This window comes from Balaenoptera borealis, assembly GCF_965194805.1.
Source record: "Balaenoptera borealis genome assembly, chromosome: 2".
Classification (NCBI taxonomy): domain Eukaryota; kingdom Metazoa; phylum Chordata; class Mammalia; order Artiodactyla; family Balaenopteridae; genus Balaenoptera; species Balaenoptera borealis.
The window spans coordinates 161,555,296-161,574,403 of NC_138867.1; the positions used below are offsets into that span (position 1 = coordinate 161,555,296).

At 35.2% G+C, this 19,108-nt stretch overlaps 1 protein-coding gene and 1 long non-coding RNA gene across 10 annotated transcripts in view; one reads left to right on the forward strand and one right to left on the reverse strand.

The window, feature by feature from the left end:
- LOC309623784 overlaps positions 1-19,108 on the forward strand; it is an 86,766-nt gene that overhangs the window by 59,078 nt on the left and 8,580 nt on the right. The window lies entirely within an intron of this gene.
- The window catches only part of LOC309623769 (uncharacterized protein), a 42,575-nt gene that overhangs the window by 20,335 nt on the left and 3,132 nt on the right, over positions 1-19,108 (reverse strand). For 4 of the 9 annotated variants that reach the window (XR_014241611.1, XR_014241612.1, XR_014241613.1 and 1 more), the window contains one exon: positions 4,487-6,929. The exons of 3 other annotated variants lie outside the window; for them this stretch is intronic. The gene's annotated coding sequence lies outside the window, so the exon portion shown is untranslated. Of the gene's footprint in view, positions 1-4,486; positions 6,930-11,987; positions 18,918-19,108 lie in introns of those variants that run through there. 2 more of the 9 variants (XR_014241609.1, XR_014241614.1) reach the window with 2 other exon arrangements.

The window sequence follows — 19,108 nt, forward strand, 5'->3', positions numbered from 1 at the left end:
TCAAAATAACAAATTCATGGAGCAGAGACTGAATATAAGGCATTAAGTTGCTTTTCTTCAACTTCAAAGAAACCTGAAATGATATAGTTCCTAATTTAGTGATCAAAAATAACCAAAAGTAAATACGGGTAGAGAATATCTTGCTATTGATTCACTGAGGTTAAGCATCAACTTAACTAAAGGTCTGTTTTGTTTTGTATTTTTATAAATCTATTTATTTTTTATTTTTATTCTGGCTGCGTTGGGTCTTTGTTGCTGTGTGTGGGCTTTCTCTGGTTGCGGTGAGCGGGGGCTACTCTTCATTGCAGTGCACGGGCTTCTCACTGCAGTGTCTTCTCTTGTTGAGGAGCACGGGCTCCAGGCGCGCGGGCTTCAGTAGTTGTGGCACGCGGGCTCAGTAGTTGTGGCTCGCGGGCTCTAGAGCGCAGGCTCAGTAGTTGTGGCGCACGGGCTTAGTTGCTCCGCAGCATGTGGGATCTTCCCGGGCCAGGGCTCGAACCCGTGTCCCCTGCATTGGCAGGCGGATTCTTAACCACTGTGCCACCAGGGAAGCTCCTAAAGGTCTGTTTTGTTCATAGAGATTTGCTTCAGTATTTCTGTATTGAGAGTTACTTCCTTGAAAGTTATAGTTTTACATTTATTATCACTGTTGAAGAGTCTCTCCTTGACCAAACTTTAGTCAGGCTCCTCTGAACTCTTTCCAATTAGGCCCTAACTTTTGGGCTTCTGTGTTCATCTCTGCATTGTCCAATTTTAGCAAGAAACCTACTATGTCAGTTTAACCAGAATCCCCCACCCTCAATATTGATCACGCTGGATATCTGATTAGGTTCCTCATCTCTACCATCCCCCATGTAATAACTGACCACCTGGCCTGCCTTCATCAACAATCCTGTTTAGGTCTGTTTAGCCAGAATCCCCCTTATTTTGATGTTTCTTTCCTCTTAGTAATTTTTACCCCACCCTTCTACTTGGCTATACAGCCCCAGTTCTCCTAGTTGTATTCCAAGTTTGAGCCCAATCTCTCTCCCCCACTGCAAAACCACATTGCAGTGGTCCCTACAACTATCGTGATAGTCTCCCTGAATAAAGTCTGCTTTACTAATCTTTATAAGTGTCATGAACAATTTTTTCTTAAACATCACTACCAACGTTATGAGTAATTTTCTCCTTGCCTCTCGGTTACAGAGAGAAATTTTCAAAGTAAATCCCTCCCCCACCACCAGGAAAAAAACAAATTTAAAGAACTATGTAACAGAATAAAAAAAGTAGAAAGGAGGAGACTGGTATACATCTCTAGCCAATCTAATGCACGTTAATACTGATCATCTAATAGAATTATTGTTACATTCAGTTTTCCAAAATCAGCACAGTCTAGGCACCTCACCAACGGCCTTTATGGGCCTTTCTTGCTTAAAATATAAAAAGATAAAAAGTTAGCCAAATACATGGGCCACATAAAATAAAATCATCAAAATCAAATGAACTTTAGATGAGACAGGAAGGACACCAGATCTGAATATGCATCTGAAATAAAACTAAAGGGCAAAAGCTAAAGCCCTCTCAGTGTGAGCAGATTCTGAAACACTAATCAAGACCTGGAATCCTGCCACAGAAGCAATCTAGAAGACATGCCGCAATGACCATATGGCTGCCCTGCAGAAATCTGGAAAGGAACCAGTCAAGAAGCTGACAAGAGAAACAAACATGCTTCTCACCAAATGAGGCCTGACGCAGCCTGGAACCTGAGGTCTGTCAAGAAAAGCAAACAGAAAAATGTAGTCAAGCAGCCATTTAGGAATGATTCTTCTCTAGGTTATAGCTCACTCAAATTTGTGTCAAATGATACATAAATTGAAATACGACATTTGGAGGAAGGCCTTCAGCCTGTTTTCAAAGTAAACCCAAGAGAGTATCTTCTTGTATCAAGGTTGTAAAAGAAAACTTCACCAAGATGGCCATGAAGGCTGGTGACAAGCACTGGAGGAATACACAACAAATTAAGATGGAGTTCTGATATCTGGAATATATCTATAAAGAAATTACATATATGGCAGCTGAGATGCTAAAGATTTTTAAGTTCATTTTTTTTCTGGTGGAAAATGCTATTTCTTTAAGGAACCCTGGCAAAGTCATAATTAGTAGAAGAACATTCTATAAACTTTATGAACTTCCAATGAATTCGATTAATAGAGCTTCCAAACATCTGAAATCTTACATAACTAATGGTCTCAAATGTTAAAGAAATAACCACAAAATATTAGCAACTATAAAACAACCAAAATAAGATGACCAAAAATGGATATTAATACAGTAAGTGAAAGGAAAGCAAATATTCCTTAACCAGAAGGCAAAATGTTTAACAAAATTTTGTTTCAAAGCACTTAACTTCCAGTTAAAGCAGCGGTAGAGCTTAGAAAATTTTTAACCAAATGAGACAGATCCACTATTATATCCCAATTAAAAACAAAAAAAACTAACAAAAAAGACTATAATAAAGGCTACAGAATGGGCTATATCTTTACCACAGTATGACAACCAATATTACTGATCAAACTCCTTGATTTTTAAAGTAGGGAAAACTGTGATCTAATAGTTCAAAACAAGCTAAAAATAGTCTTTAAATGACAGAAGCAACAAAAAACCTCAGAATTAGAAAAACTGAAAAATGTTGTGTTTGAGAACAAGGAAGATATGAAAAGAGAGGTGATCAAACTCAGGAAAGATTTAGAAATAAAAGAAAAACTTATTTCAGGAATGAAGACTAAGTTAAGAAGAAGCACAGTGGGTTAATGCCTTACCAAAAGTACAAAATGGAACATAAGACAAATTTTAGAATTAAAAAAAAAGAAGAGGTAAAAAGATTTTAAGAGACAATAATTAATATGTAACATAAGCAAGACTGTCCAATATATGTTTAGTAGGAGTCCCTGAAGAAGACCAAAGCAACAAAGCAAAAAATACTAAAAACTATAATAAAACTCTCCTGGAATAAAAGATAACTTCAAACTACATATTGAAAGACTATACATGTATCTGAGAAAATGATACAGCCCAAATCGAACACATTTTAATGAAGCTAGAGTGACCTTCAAGTATAAAAACCCATAGATGAAAACTTCTTATAGTCTTGTATATTCTTGCTACATAATACATGAGAACTCAAGGAATATTCTTCCCATAAGTCTGTCCTGATGAATCTACCAGAGAATAAGCTTCAAACAACCAACAGCTTGGAAAGGAATTAACATAAGGGCTCCTGGAATGTGTGAGCCATTCAGGTAGTAACTTTCAAAGGGGAAGAGAGTAGCAGAATGCTCAATATCTCTCAGGTAAGTCCTCCATCATGCCATGAAAGAAATGACCAGAGAAGGATTGGAAATTCATACAGTTATTCTCTCAGCACATCTGTAAGACTAAGAATTTCCAGAATATCTGATAACCAAATGTAGTTATTAAATTTCTTATAGAACCAGATATATATATATATATACATATATTTTTAAACATTTTAATATTCCTCCAATATTTTATTGTGTTGACTCTGAGAAAAATTAATGTTAGTCTTAGAGAGGTATACTTTCTTCCTAGGTAACCTAGTAGAGAAATTAGCTCCTGCCCAACCTCGTGAAGAAACTAATTGAAATGGGGCATCCATAGTCACTCCATTCATAGAATTTTTGCCCATCCCCTTCCTCTAGAGCTGGCAATTACAGAGTAAAGTTTGAAAGTCAATCCTACAGAAGCCTGCAGCAAGAACCAGGAATGGATCAAGGAACGGGAATTCCTCTTACGGGGAAAGGTGGAGTTTACCAGGGGAAAAGGTAGAACAATGGGCTGAGGGGCTTCCAGAGAGAGTCATTTGGAAAAAAACAAGATGGAAAGAAGCCTTGAAGAGCACCTTCACCTTGCAAGGAGCTAAATCAATAAGGATCTGCTTTTTGAAGAAACAAAAGTAAGCAGCCTCTGTCCACATCATCCCAGTATCTATGGGACAGGTCAATAAAGAACAAAAAGTCCTAAAATAATTGTCAAGACCAAGAAAGAACTGATTGGCTATTAACATTATGGAATCAGGGTCTTACCACTATTACAAAAGGACAACCAAATTTTACCATGTAATACAAGATCTTTATGATGAAATCTGTATGAGGACTATAGTTCCTCTGATCCTGAAAAAGAGTCTGAAAATTATCAGCTTTCTCATCTCTTATTTGAATAAAGAATAATGACTTAATATGGCAGAGAAAGCACAACAGTCTCCTAGACAAGTAAATATCTCTTCCTAAATCTAGACTGAAAATTTGTAGAATTCTAAATCCAAATACATTTTAACAACATACAATTTATAGTGAAAATAAGATTCAAGCATTTAAGTCTAAGTTATAAACATTTTGTTTAGGTAATAAAACCTACAGATTAGCTCATAATAGCATAATAATAGGGTCAACAGTTAACTCCATGGTTAAGTCGAAAAGATTAAGGAGACAGGCTTAGGAAAAGAGTAACTGCTTAACCTCAATAAGATATGACTGCTAGTCAAGCTAATTTACTCATGGTAGGCAAATGATAAACAGAACTCTGAACTGCAAATACATCTGGATACCACGGATTTGCTTCATGCAAAAGAATCTAGTTAATTAAATCTAGCCGACCAGCTGTATTTTCCCCCACATTGTGTCTCCAAATCCAGCAATGGTGAATATGCTGTTGACTAGGAAATATATAACTACGCTTCTGTAGAATAAACCCAAAATCAATAGGCTCAACAGAATGAAGGCTTCAGAAATAAGGAAACACAGATGTTTATTCTAGCATTTACTTTCATAAATATTGACAGCAAAGAATCAAATATGTAGCTGTGAAGCAGTAATGTATCCAAAATTGGATGCTTCATTAAAGCTGGATATGGCCCAAAGCTGCAGGAAAACATCCTGAAGGAAAACGTCTTATACAAATGATACCTTTGTAGAGGCCATGGAGTAAAACAGAACATGGTAAAAACCAGTTCCGTGTTTGCATACACAGGACACCTTCCACCTCAACAATTCTACAAATATTGTGCATAAAAGGTTGCCAGGAAACACTGCCAAGGACTGGGATCAACTTCAGAAAAAATGAAATGAAACTACTACCGGCATGACTAAGTGTAGGGGAAAAGTGTCATAAAATATTTTAGAAGAGCATCATATTTTATTCCTCCAGAACAGGCATAGAACTGGCCATTATCATCTTAGCCAAAAACAGTCTATTGATATTACTGATTGAACTGGACTTCAATCAAAATGGCACTGCCCAGGAGCTACAAATGGACTGAAGTCACAAAGTTCCAGAGTTTGTTATTAGCATCTAAGTTAATTTTTTCCCTTAAATGATGAAAGAACATTGTTCAATCCAAAAGCCCAAGAAATGAGCGAACAAATATCAGACTACACTTTTGGATATAGCTTGAATCATTAACAATACCTACAATAGCTAGGGCATTTGTAATAAAAACCTGAACAACACTTCCAGATGTACTAAAAAGGCTCATCTCAACATGGGAAGAAAACAAAACCACACTATAGAAAAGAGATGGGCCAACTGGATTTTTGTCTGCCTTTTTTTCTCCATTCTTTCCTTCTTTACCTCTGACCAGAATTTTTTAAATCCTTTCTATGTAGTGTTTGAGACAGGACAAGTACGAACAATATATATTCAAACATTATGAATAATACAGTTAACTTCTTTTTCATGGATATGTCAAATCACTCATTTATCTGTCTCTTCCCCCGCCCCATATTTTAGCTATTTTACTTTCATTTAAGAATGAAATAAGAAAGCGAAACCTAATATGATTCACTATTTTGTTTATACTTAAATAATAAATGTAAAACTTATCTACCAGAGGGTAGGCTCCTTCCTAAAAGTAAAGCTCTTGTCTTTTTCTGTTTGTTTCTCTAACACCTAGCACAACTACTCAAGTTTTGTTGAACCTGTGGATATCAGTTATCCATCCTTTCCTTACTTTTAAATAAATTAATACTCAAAAACTAGAAATCACCTGTCATATATTATGGAACTCATTAGCAAAGTAGGCTTTCTGGAAGAGCCTCAAATAGAATGGCTCCACGTTTCTTTTTAATATTCTGTATGTGAGGCTCATCTAAAATCATTGTGAATAAAGTGCAAGACAGTGACAAAAATAACTTGAATTCAGATCTCTATCACCCCATTTTCCACATTTACATAAAAGGCTATGATTTCCATGCTCAGGTATTTCACAAACAGCTCATTAAACAGGTTCATATAATAAATAACTCTTCATATAGTGCATAGCCAAGAAAAATAACATATTTATATAAAATAACAAGACCACTTAATAAGACCACTAAACTTCGTGTCCTGCCGGCACTCTGGGAGACAATGGATTTATTTCCACATGGCTATCAATTCTTATAACGTCTCCAAATTTTTTTGAAAATAGTTTCTTAAATTATTAATCAAAGAGTAGTTATAGCATCTTCAGTTAATGAAATAGCAAATTATATAAAACTAAATACATTCCACCAAGACCACACAATCCAACTTGATGAAGTATCTCTTGCATTCTGACAGAAGCACTGATGACAATGAACCACACTTGCCTATGTGATGGATCACACGAGGTAAGAGTGAGACTCCCAGGGTGAATTTTCAAAGTGGCTCCAGTAGTAGCAGCTGGTAGACCACCTTTCTTTAAACTGTTAGGTGCAGTAAAGTTGCTAATGCTAACAGCTACCATTTTTTAAAATTCGTGGCTTATCACAATAAAAACCCAATGTGTATCTTCCTGGCTGACAGATGGCCTTCTATATGATCATTCAGGGATTCAGACTTCCTTCATCTTATGGCTCCACCATTCCTCCAGGGCCTTGGTTGGAGTCCTCTGCTAGATTCTCTGCTTCCAGCTGGCACATGAGGGAAGAGAATGAATGACGAGGATCAAACTAGTGCTTTTTTGTTGAACACAGATGAAAATGTTATATATCACAAAGCCTTATCTAATTGTAAGGAGGGGTAGGAAAAAGCGTCTTGATGTGGGCCAACAGGGAGACAAAACAGGGTTTGGTGAATCCTTAGAAGTCTCTACTATAGAAGGGCTTAACTCCCTTTGTCTGAATTACCTTGGAGATGGTTTGAGCCAAATTTTAGAGTAAGTCTTGCTAAATTATTACAATTGTCACCATAAATAGAATGATCTAACTTAATCTAATTTACAGTAATCAGTAGATTACCTTCCACTGACACGGAATCCTTGCCTGACAAGGAACAAGTATGGAGCCATTGAAAGATAATAGCATTTTCAATACAAAGTGAGTTCAGTTTACAAAGAACTTGAGGTACACCATCGAGGATGCTGAGGTGAGTCTTTTATGTCAAGCAAAGGATTGTGAACTTCAGAATTTTTTTGTTTTTTAAAGAAAGACTATGTTTATAAAGAAAGACTGTGCAATGGGTCAATTAGAGAGGGGAGACTAATGGCGGGGGAACCACTTAAGAGGCAGCAGTTCTAACAAATCAAGCAATAAGTAATAACAGAGCCGTGAGGGGATGGAAAGAAGCTAGCAGATTCAGGACATAATTCTAAGGAGATGGGATAAGATATGGTGATCAGTAGGATGAGAGAAATGAGGGAGGAGGAAAAGTTAATAATTATGCTGCAAGGAAGTTAAGAACCCAACCCAATGATGCTCTGGGTCTGAAAGTCTTATTAATAAATTATTGATTTTCTGTTAGTAGCACAGAAAAATACACTAGGCCACTTTTTCAAAGCATGTTACCTAAGGGAGTATGATATATTCTACGTGAAACATCGGTGGAATATACTTTAAATTAAAACTTTTTATACAAACAGTAACAAGATCAGCAAGAAGGTAAAGAGCATGAGCAAAACATCCAAAGACAATTATAATGATATTTTAAAATATTTGGATATGTAGACTTGCAGGATGTAAGCATCATGTCTGTTTTAATTTGCTATATACAGTTACCACCTAGAAGAATACCCACTCCAGTCAGTAGAAATGCAATAACGACAGCTTTCAACACTTCTTTCAACTTTGAATCTAAATACCAACATAATATTCTGCTCAAAAATCACAAAGCCAACTCCAGCAGAGAAAATGATCATACACTTACTAAGAAAATTAAACTGTAGATAACTGGACTGTCATTCTAAATTATGTTAGATGATTCAGAAAAGGGAATTTATATGTAAACTGATTCATTTCTTTCTCCAAACCCATCCAACAACTTTTTACCAAATAATCCTTAAGTAAATACGTCAAAGAGTTCAGCATTTAAGACATGCCTCCCGAAGGAAATATAATTGTATTATAAATAGCAAATTTCCCCATAACCACAAGGAAGATGTTCAGAATTCTCATCTAGTTAGTTGTCCATTGGTTTTATCTTACATGAGATAAGTAAAGTCCCTAAGTCACTACCAGTTAGTATATTAAAATTACTTATAGCATTATGAAAAGATGACCATGAATTTCTACTCTATATGGAAAAAGTATCAGGAGCCAGTGATTATCCAGTGATTGCTGAGAAAGGAATGCAAACTTTACAGCATTCTCTCTTTTATACACATACATACACACCACACACACACACACACACACACACACACACACAGATATTGTGTAGGCCTTAGGTATAATCAAATTAGGTGACCAATTAATTTTTTTAATCTGTACACAAATTTTTTTAACATTTTTATTTGTAACAGACCCAACCTTAACCAAAATGTCCTCCAATAAGTGATGGGTAAGGAAACTGTGGTACATCCATACTGTGGAATATTGCTCAGCAATAAAGGGTAACAGACTATTGATACTCTGAACAACTGTGATAGATCTCAAGGGCATTATGTTGAGTGAAAAAGAGCCAAGCTCAAAAGGTCACATACTGTATGACTCCTTTTATCTAATATTCTCAAAATGACAAAATTATAGAGATGGAGAACAGATCAGTGATTGCCAGGGGTCAGGGTGGTAGGGGGAGGGAGTGGTGTGACTGCAACGGGCAGCACGAGGGAGATCTGAGTGGCATCTGACATCTGTGATAGAACAGGTCTCTATCTTGATTATACTGGTGGCTACACAGATCTACACATGTGATAAAATGACACACACACACACAGTCACACACACCAATATAAAAATCCTGGTTTGATGTCATACTATAATTTTGTAAAATATAACCGTTAAAGGAAAAGTGGGTGAAGGATACGTGGGAGCTCTCTGTATTGTCTTTGCAACTTCCTGTGAATGTATACTTATTTATTGACTTTTAAATTTGTATTGGGGTAGAGTTTATTTACAATGTTGTGTTAGTTTCAGGTGTACAGCAAAGTGAATCTGTTATGCATATACATATATCTACTCTTTTTTAGATTCTTTTCCCATATAGGCCATTACAGAGTACTGAGTAGAGTTCCCTGTGCTATACAGTAGGTCTTTATTAGTCATCTATTTTATATACAGTAGTGTGTATATGGGTGACCAATTAATTTCTTCGTCCTTAAGTATATATAGAAACTTTAAGTTAAAATCAGACTGTAGGATTATACAATTATAAATAAAATCATAATCCACAGTACTAATCATATTTCTAGTCTAATTATGCTTACTTATTGCCTTGTCCTCCTGACACTGATAACAGTAGAAGGTTTGGTGAAAGTTTTTCATGAAGGAAGAAATATTTCCTCCATTAAGCTGGTTAGGAACAGTGTGGTAGGAAATTATAACTCAAGTAATAACTTTTTTTTTATGAGGACAAAATAATCCAGAAAAAAACTTGGAATATTTATCTAATTTAAAAGCATACCTTTCCACAGAGAAATGTGAGAAATAAAATCATGAGTACATATGAATTCTTTCCCTTTTAGGGGTTCACTGAATACAAAATTTCTTAGAATTTTAAAACTCAGACTAGAAAGGAAATGGAAAAGATCTATTCATGTTCATTTATAACAACTTCTTAGGATATTAGTTAACCCTGCTAAATGTCAGTAGAACATTTTATGTAGCAATGAGAAATTACACTATTCTGTAATATATTTTTACAACCTCAGATGAACCTCAATCTTGTGTAACTGACTTCCTAAAAAGTTTGTGTAAATAACACTTTGCTAAATTGAATAATTTTACTTGCACGTAAATTAGATATTCTCTAAAGCAAACAACCACCCCAAAATCTGCTCTACACTTTAAAATTTTTACATTGCAATATAGAACAAATTAATATGTAATTTGTATTCTCATTGCTTGCTTAGTATAATCATAATCTTTATGACAGATCTAAAAACATTGAGATTTTTAATTGAAAATGCCCACCAAGTTTGTGGCATGATGGTTTTTTGAATTTCTCCAAATATAACAGCTTCAGAAGCTGATTCCATGTTAATCCCACCATGCTAGGCCAAACTTTAGCAGAATATTATAATATGTCCAGGCAGCAATATAGCTTAGACCTAGATGTAATATAGAAGCCACAAGGTAATGCTCTCCTAAGCTTCCTCTAATAAGGGAAAAACACATATAAACAAGTATTTGGTATTCAAAAAAGAATACCAAAAAGTGCAACCTAATCTTGAAAGATAAGCATAGAACATAATAATTCCCATATGAAGTCCAAACCTCAGAGAAAATAGTGGGTCAAATTCTTGGCAGATTTTAAATGACTTGACCTTGTTGAGAAAAATGAATGTGAGCACCCCAATTGCACCTAGAATACGTATTCTGGGAGGGTTAAACAGAGCTCCTCAGACATAGCGGGGACTCAATAAATATTTATGGTGTAAAACAGGGAGAAAATGCATTCGTTTTACTCATCAACATACTGCCAACAACTACAATACTTGAAAACAAAAATTTCTTGAATGAACAGTTATCACTGAAATTACATTAAAGCTACACTCATCTTTGGCCATGTGTTAACCAAAAAGACAAAAAGTGGGCAAATGCAATCAACTGACCAGGTGTTTTTCAATAACAGGTCACTTCAATATGCAAAGAAAGAACAGAATTTTAAAATAAATATTTTAAAGCTATCTGATCAAAATATTGCAGAATATTGTAGCTTTTTTCCAAAACCTGATTTCTGAGCGCAGTCTAACTCCCTAATTTACAATGCTAATGAAACTGTATTTAGCAATGTTTGCTAATCCCTGTTTAGTAAGTAGTAGACACTTAAATGAAATAACCTGACTTTAAGCAGGAAAAGGACAGTTGATTCTTTTCAGGGAGATGCACCAGAGTACCTCCAAAACACTTTGGAAGAAAGAAAATGACACTGTCACAGAACACTCAAAAATATCATAATTTGTTGATAGACTACCAGCTAATATATAAACAAATCTGTATTTTACTATGATCCTTTTCCACATTCGTGGGAAGATCATTTCACAGGTTTACATAAGTATAGCAAAGTTCTTTAAGGTAACTGAGCAACTGAGCTCTACTAGTTTTTGTTATCTTCTAAGATACAAATATTACTTCATTAATCCAACTTATACACTGATGTATTTCACTAGTAAAGTAATTAACACAAGAAAAGTCATGAGAAACTTCATCACATAGACTCTATATAACACTTTCAGTATCATAACAATAACAATAAAAATACCATTTCTAATGTTACTTATGAAAGGATTCATGGTCCACACTGACTATCAAAGAGGGCTTAGAGTAAGCACAAGTGACACTGAAAAACGCCACAACATCCTGAAAGAAATTGTTAAAATGGAGATTGAAATATCTTTTCTATTATACATCACATCAGCAAACCTAGAAAATGGAAAAGAGCCCAAGGAGGCATAAATTGAGAAGATACTGCACCTTGCTGCTTTGCCATGAGAGTGAAATATAAAAAGATACTATTTTGAATGCTGCTAAATTATCAAAGAATGGTAAAAGTTATGAATCACAATGTTATGGTTGAATGGAGCCTTATGATGCTTTATTGTAAATGTAAAGCTTACGTTATCAAATAGGAAAATGCAAAAGACTCATTCTACCCAAATTTTAAGATTTCATGTGAAAGGCAATTTTAAAAATTAAATCTAAACTCTGTCTTAACAAAGTGGTAAGTACTTTCAGGACCAAGGGGAAGGCTTACTAATGACATAATAAGGTTTTGAAGTGCTATGACATATTTATATACATATCTGAGGCCTGAATCACTGGGAACACCTGCAGCTATTTTAAGTTCTATGGACCCTAGAGTTGAGTTCCATTTAGCTTTCTCTTCACACCCCACCAAAGCGATTTTTGGCCTTTCTGTGACTAACTGTATAAGCAATGGGATAACCCATTGTGCATGCTTTCCTGCCCCATAATTAATTGGGTTCCAAAAGCAACTTTCACCTGACCTGAGGTCGGGACGTAGAGAGTTACACGGCCCTTTGGGCCTTCTGTGCATGCCGCCTGATCTTGGGCAGATTACTTAAGTTCTCAAGAGAGAAAGAGAAATTATAAAAGTGTTCTATATTGAGTTCCGGTGAAGACTACTTGCTGACATAAAAGCTCAGTAAATAACTAATTTTACTAAGAATCATCTAGTCTACACAATGCTATAGAAACAATATGGTACTGGCAATAGAAACAGACACATAGACCAATGGAACAGAGGACCCAGAAATAAATCCACGCATATATGGTCAACTAATCTTTGACAAGGGTGCCAAGAATATACAATGGGAAAAGGACAGTCTCTTCTATACATGGTGCTGGGAAAACTGGATATCCACATGCAAAAGAATGAAACTGGACCCTTATCTTACATCATGCACAAAGTTAACTTGAAATGGATTAAAGACTTAAATTTAAGACCTGGAACTATAAAACTCCTAGAAGAAAACATAGGGAAAAAGCTCCTTGACATCAGTCTTGTCAATGATATTTTGGATATGATACCAAAAACACAAGCAACAAAAGCAAAAATAAACAAGCAACTAAAAAGCTTCTGCACAGTAAAGGAAACAATCAACAAAATAAAAAGGCAAGTTATGGAATGGGAGAAAATATCTGCAAACCATACATCTGATAAGCGTATGGTTTTTTGGATATATACATTTGCTATGTCCAAAATATATATGGAATTCATATAACTCAATAGCAAAAAACACAAATAACCTTATTAAGAAATAGGCAAAGGATCTGAATAGACATTTTCCAAAGATGACATGTAAATGGCTAATGGGGGTACACGAAAAAGTGCTCAACATCACTAATCACCAGGGAAATGAAGGTTAAAACCACAATGAGATACCACCTCACACTTGTTAGAATGGCTATTGTCAAAAAGACAAGAAAATAAGAAGTGTTGGTGAGGATGTGGAGAAAAGAGAACCCTTGTATAACATTGGTGGGAATGGAAAACAGTATGGAGGTTCCTCAAAAACTTAAAAATAGACCTATCATATGATCCAGCAATCTCACTTCTGAGTATATACCCACAGGAAGTAAAATCAGTATCTTGAAAAGATATCTGCCCTCCCATGTTCTTTGCAGCATTATCCACGATAGCTAAGATGTGGAGAACCTATGTGTCCACTCACGGAGGAATGGATAAAGAAAATGTGATATACATATAAAATGGAATATTATACAGTCTTTTAAAGAAGGAAATCCTGCCATTCATAACAACATAGATGAACCTGGAGAACATTTTGCTGAGTGAAATAAGCCAGACAGAAAAACAAATACACAGGGAAAAACAAAAACAAATATGATCTCACTTATGTGCATAATCTAAAAATGTCTAATTCATAGAAGCAGAGAGTAGAATGACGGTTGCCAGGGACTGGCAAGTGGGAAAAGTGGGGAGGTCAAAGGGTACAAACTTTCAGTTAGGAGTAAGTTCTGGGAATCTAATGTACAGATGGTGACTACAGTCGATAATACTGTATTGTATACTTGGTATTTGCTAAGAATACATCTTAAGTGTTCTCATCACACATCAAAAAAAAAAAAAGGCATCTATGTGAGGTGATGGATATGTTAATTATCTTGATTGTGGTAATCATCTCACATTGTAAATGTGTACCGAATCATCACACTGTATACCTTAAAATATACAGAACTTTTATTTGTCAGTTATACCTCAGTAAATAATAAACTTACTTTTCCTTTAATAAACTTACTTTTCCTTTCCACAGCGGAATCTTTCCCCTACCCAACCAAACTCTTAAAAAGCCCACCTATATCATTTTAAAGATAGAGAAAATAAGATGCAAAGAGTTAAGAACTTACTATAAGTCAAATGTTAGAAGTGGAAATAGAACCCAAGTCTCTTGACTCCAAATCTAATATTTTTCAGTATATCTTTCTGTTCTAAGCCTCTTTTATGGAACCATTTGGAAAATCATTTCTTCGGTCTTTAACTTGATAATTAATTCTAGAGAAAAAAGCCAGGTTATTCCATTAAGGAATAAATGTAGCCACTCACTGCTTCATTCCACCTTTACCAGAAATAAGACAATCCCCAAAGCAAATGTAGAGAATCAGTTATAGGGCAACTCTAGTGGTCAGTCAGTGCTCATTCAATCCTATATTCAAGAGTATCAACAGCAATCATTTTATTAGGTATATCATCGGTATTAACAAAGGTAATTAAGCCACAAAGAGTTCACTCATATCTTGTTTGTTCTGCTCAAGAAAACAACTGTATAATAATGTTAGAAAATGTTTACCTAAATCACTGATCTTTTAGTAATATAAAAGTTAAAATTAGCTATAGGGACTACTAACGGAAGTTCACCCTGTGGCCATACTGGCTAAATAAGGGGATATTACTGTCAGTAGTTGATAGGTATTTTATCTTTAGACACTAGGCAGCAAGGTTTAGCAGTTTTTGCCTTCTTGTTATGCAACATCCAAAAGTTTGATGGATTTCTGAATTCTAATAACTCGGAAGACAATTTTGGACGTCAACCTTCCCACACAATAATGGATCTCACTAGTTTCTTTAACTCATCCTTATTTTTGGTGAGCCATTATTAAGGTGCACCATAGTTGCATTGCATTAAGTTACAAATATACAGAGTTCAAACCCACAAATTGCAGTGATAACTATTAGCTCTTGGTGGGGCTAAATTAACCTAGTACCAGTTGCCAGGACAATCACTTGAGACCAGAATCTCTGCTTAGTCATTCCTGAAGCATTTACCAGTTTACCACCATGTATAACTAACTTTTAATAATCATGGAGAAACATACTCCTCACTATAATACGATTCAAGAACAGCACAGATTCTAGAAGTACACAGGGCCACATACAACCAAGTCCATATCCTTGACCCCTCAGGAACCAGGATTTCTCTCACACACACTGTTGCTCATACCCTCCTCTCTGTCTCTCTCCCTCTCTCTCTCTGACACAGTTTTAGACATTCTGAAAATGTCAAAGCATACCCCAGCACAGTGTAATAGTGCTGTGGAACCAATAGAAAACCTATTCTTCAGTAATTCTTAGAGCTCAGAAATCACAGCTGATGACCAATATCAGTCTCTTTTTAATTAGGAGAAATAGGATAATCCTGTGGAATGAACGCGGTATCTGGAATCGGAAGATAGGATTTGAAATCCACTTTCTTGATGAATGAAAGTATATATTGCCTTATATATAGCAAAGCACTCAGATGTTTTCTTCCTTTGTACCTACAACAATTAGACATACAACGTAATATTGGGGAGGTTATTCAGGTATTCATGAACTTGCCTCGTCCTGCAAGCTGCCACAATAACATTCACCTGAGGTAAACAACACTGCTTAAAGGGATCTGCCATGTTTGTTCCTACAAAAATGGAATACTAGGAAAGTATTTTTCCACAATTTGTTCATAATTAAGTATAATCCTGTTTTCCTTAGAATTTCTATAAATCCATCATAATTTGTTTTGCAGAACAAGCACAAGTATTATCCTTCTAGAATCAACTGGATGATCCATGGAGTCATGGTCAGTTCTAGGGTTCAGATGAGAGGCAGAAAGGGAAAGAGATTGGCTCCTGGCTCTTCCATCAGCTTCTCACTCAGGTTTTTCACATCAATAGGTGAGCAGTGTTCTCTCTTTCCTCCACTGACTGTTGGCAAACCCAGTTAGAGACCAGCATCAGAGAAGCTCCACCTCTTGTTAAAATAAATAGAATATAGGACAGAAACAGCATCAGTGATTTGGTTTCTTTGACATTTAATGAGAGAACAAAATTATATATTGAAGACAAAAGACAACAGTGCCAGGCACAGACCCAGGACAGGTGCTGTGAAAAAGCCTATCGTGGTGGTGTCTGGGGATTTAAACTCTGGAGAAAAGACTAAAATAAAGAATAACAAAGTCATTAGTATATACTTCTTGGCAGATTACTAGCTGTATGTGGAAGCTTTGATAAAACAGGCTTTTAGCAATGTTTTAAATTTCAGATTTAAGAAAAATCCTCTCCTACTCGCCATTTGTTGAACACTGCCGTTTATTTCCATTGTTATTCATTGCCATGGAGCCCAATTACTCCTTTGTTTTCTTATTCACATTTAGTCCACAGTATCACAAATAAAAATCACAAGGATACCATTACCCTTCAACACTTCCCCAATGTATAAATCCTAATTTGCATTAAACCCTTGAAGCAACATACATTGCAGTGAATGAAATGTCCTTCTGTAAAAAGTACTGTAAATAATGAAAGAATTTTTAGCTCAATAGATATACACGACTTTACATACAGTTAAACTGACCAAGGTGCTTTTCTACACCCTAGGTATACAATATTCAATATGCTTAGAATAATAGTTATTTGAAAGGAATATAATCTTTGAACATAAAACAGTTTAAGAATAAAAAACTTCTATATATTCACTTACCTATTTTGCTATTGACCCACTGATGGAGAAATTTTACGTACCATAATTAATGGGAAAATTTAGTTAATGAACGCTGCTGATACTTAGTGTAGTTCTCAAAGGCTGAAAACCTTTCCCCAAAATCAGTATCTGAAACCTGTCTCTTTAGGAAAAACAGTCAAAGCTTTAACTGTTTTCAGTCTAGTATAAGAAAGCTTTGAAACAAGTTAACTCTAAGCACTCAAGGAAAACTATTTTTAAAAGGGGGGGGACAAGAGGAGGACCTTAATTTTCAACAATATCGGCCTGAGAAGTAACTTTATAAGAGAATGTCTGAGTATCTTTAAAAAGAGAGAGAAAAAAAGTAATTTAACATGTTGGAAGTCCACAAACTGAGCATAGCAGTAAAAAGGACTCGAGGGAAAATTTAATGAAAAATAAAAAACTGAAAGCAAATTATTTGATCAAAACACAGACACACACACACACACATACATGCACACACACTGCAGGCAGTCATTCAGCATTATATGCTAGCTGGCTTTGTATTTTCTTTTAAAATATAATCATAACTTCTTAATGTATAAAACAATAAGGCTCTCAAGGTACTCATGAAAAATTCTTATCAAATTTCACTCTAGAGTTAGTGATATTAGGCATGTTAAATCAGGAATCAACACATGCTATTTTCCATAGCAGGAACTATATAAATTACAAGCTCTTCCATGTTTTTGTTATTAGGTTTGGTACACTTAAAAATAAGCGGTATTCTACATCGAGTGCTCTAACGCAACGGTTTTTATATCTTTCAGAATTTATAATTCATCTCCATCCTCAATCCTTACAAAAATCCACAAAAGGACCTGCAATTGCTATTTACTGTCTTGCACAATAAAATTGTATTTGTTCTGTTTGTGAATTCATAGGTTTTGCTTTATGAAGTTTTCAGAAAGAAGCAACTTTATTATATTTTCATTGTTACTCAGGATTTTAGCTTAAAGATCATTAATTTTAACACAACATCCTGCTATATTCTCATTTGGGTTGTTCTATTTATCTCAAAGGTAGACTTATGTATTACCATTACAAAACAATAACTATTTGCATAATACTTCATGATTTTACATCTATTAAAAACACATCACAGGGAGCCTGAGGATGCATTCAGTAGCTTGTCATTCACTTCAAGACCCTTCAGAACTGAACAAGGGGGAGGGGGACATTTTGCTAAAGGCAGAAGAAATGAATATAAATAAGAAACTCTGAAGTTTTAAAACTAGAAAAGAAAATTTTAAAAATGCAAACAAAAATATGATCATATGCATAAACAAGATAATTTCAATTTTTAAAACTCCATGTTCTCTATACAGAGCAAGGTGTTTCGAGATTTATGTATCTTCTATTATGATACCCATTGAAATTATCTAAAACTGTGCTACAAAAATAAAGAAAATTACCGTCTTCTTGCTAGATTTTATAAATATCATATTAAAATTGTGCCTATTTACATAATTCAGCTTTTCCTCAGCCTTGTGAAATAATCTGAGTATCATTTCTTTATTATTCTAGACTTAACCCTATAAATGTGCATATTAAGAATGTTTCAGAGGGAGATAATAATGATCTAACATGTTCAGAAATTACACTGTCTCATAACTTCTTCTTGGTAAAGCAATTACAAAGAAAATTGTTTACATCTTCTGTATTTTCTTCCATAACCACCAGTCCAGATAAAAAAAATACAGAATGCTGTTATGTCACCTCTAGTCCAAATGCTCATAGCACTTGAAGCTTTTTGTAAGCAATATGCTTCTATACGAAACACATATCCCTGAGCCACCACCTACCTAATTTAACAGTTTTAAATGTAGTTTCAAATGCAGCGTAATACCATCTTAAACACACACACACACACACACACACACGGAGTGTGCAGAAAAGGAAGGAGGTGGAGAGCCAGAAATGGAGCACGTTGTTGCTTTTCATTCATGCAGTATAGTGATGTCAGTGTCTGCAGCAGCAGCAGCGGCAGGAGCCTTGACCTGTGGAGGCTACAATCCACTGAAGTCAGAACCTTGCAGAATTCAAAAGAAACTGAGTAGATAATTGTTTGAAAAATTGTTCAACTGTTCATAGCATGAATTTTAAATAGATAAGTAAAAAGAATCGATTAGTTGTATCGTTTTAACTTAGGTAGAGAGGAGCAAGGTGGGATGTGGAGAAGTAACAGAAAGGTAATATC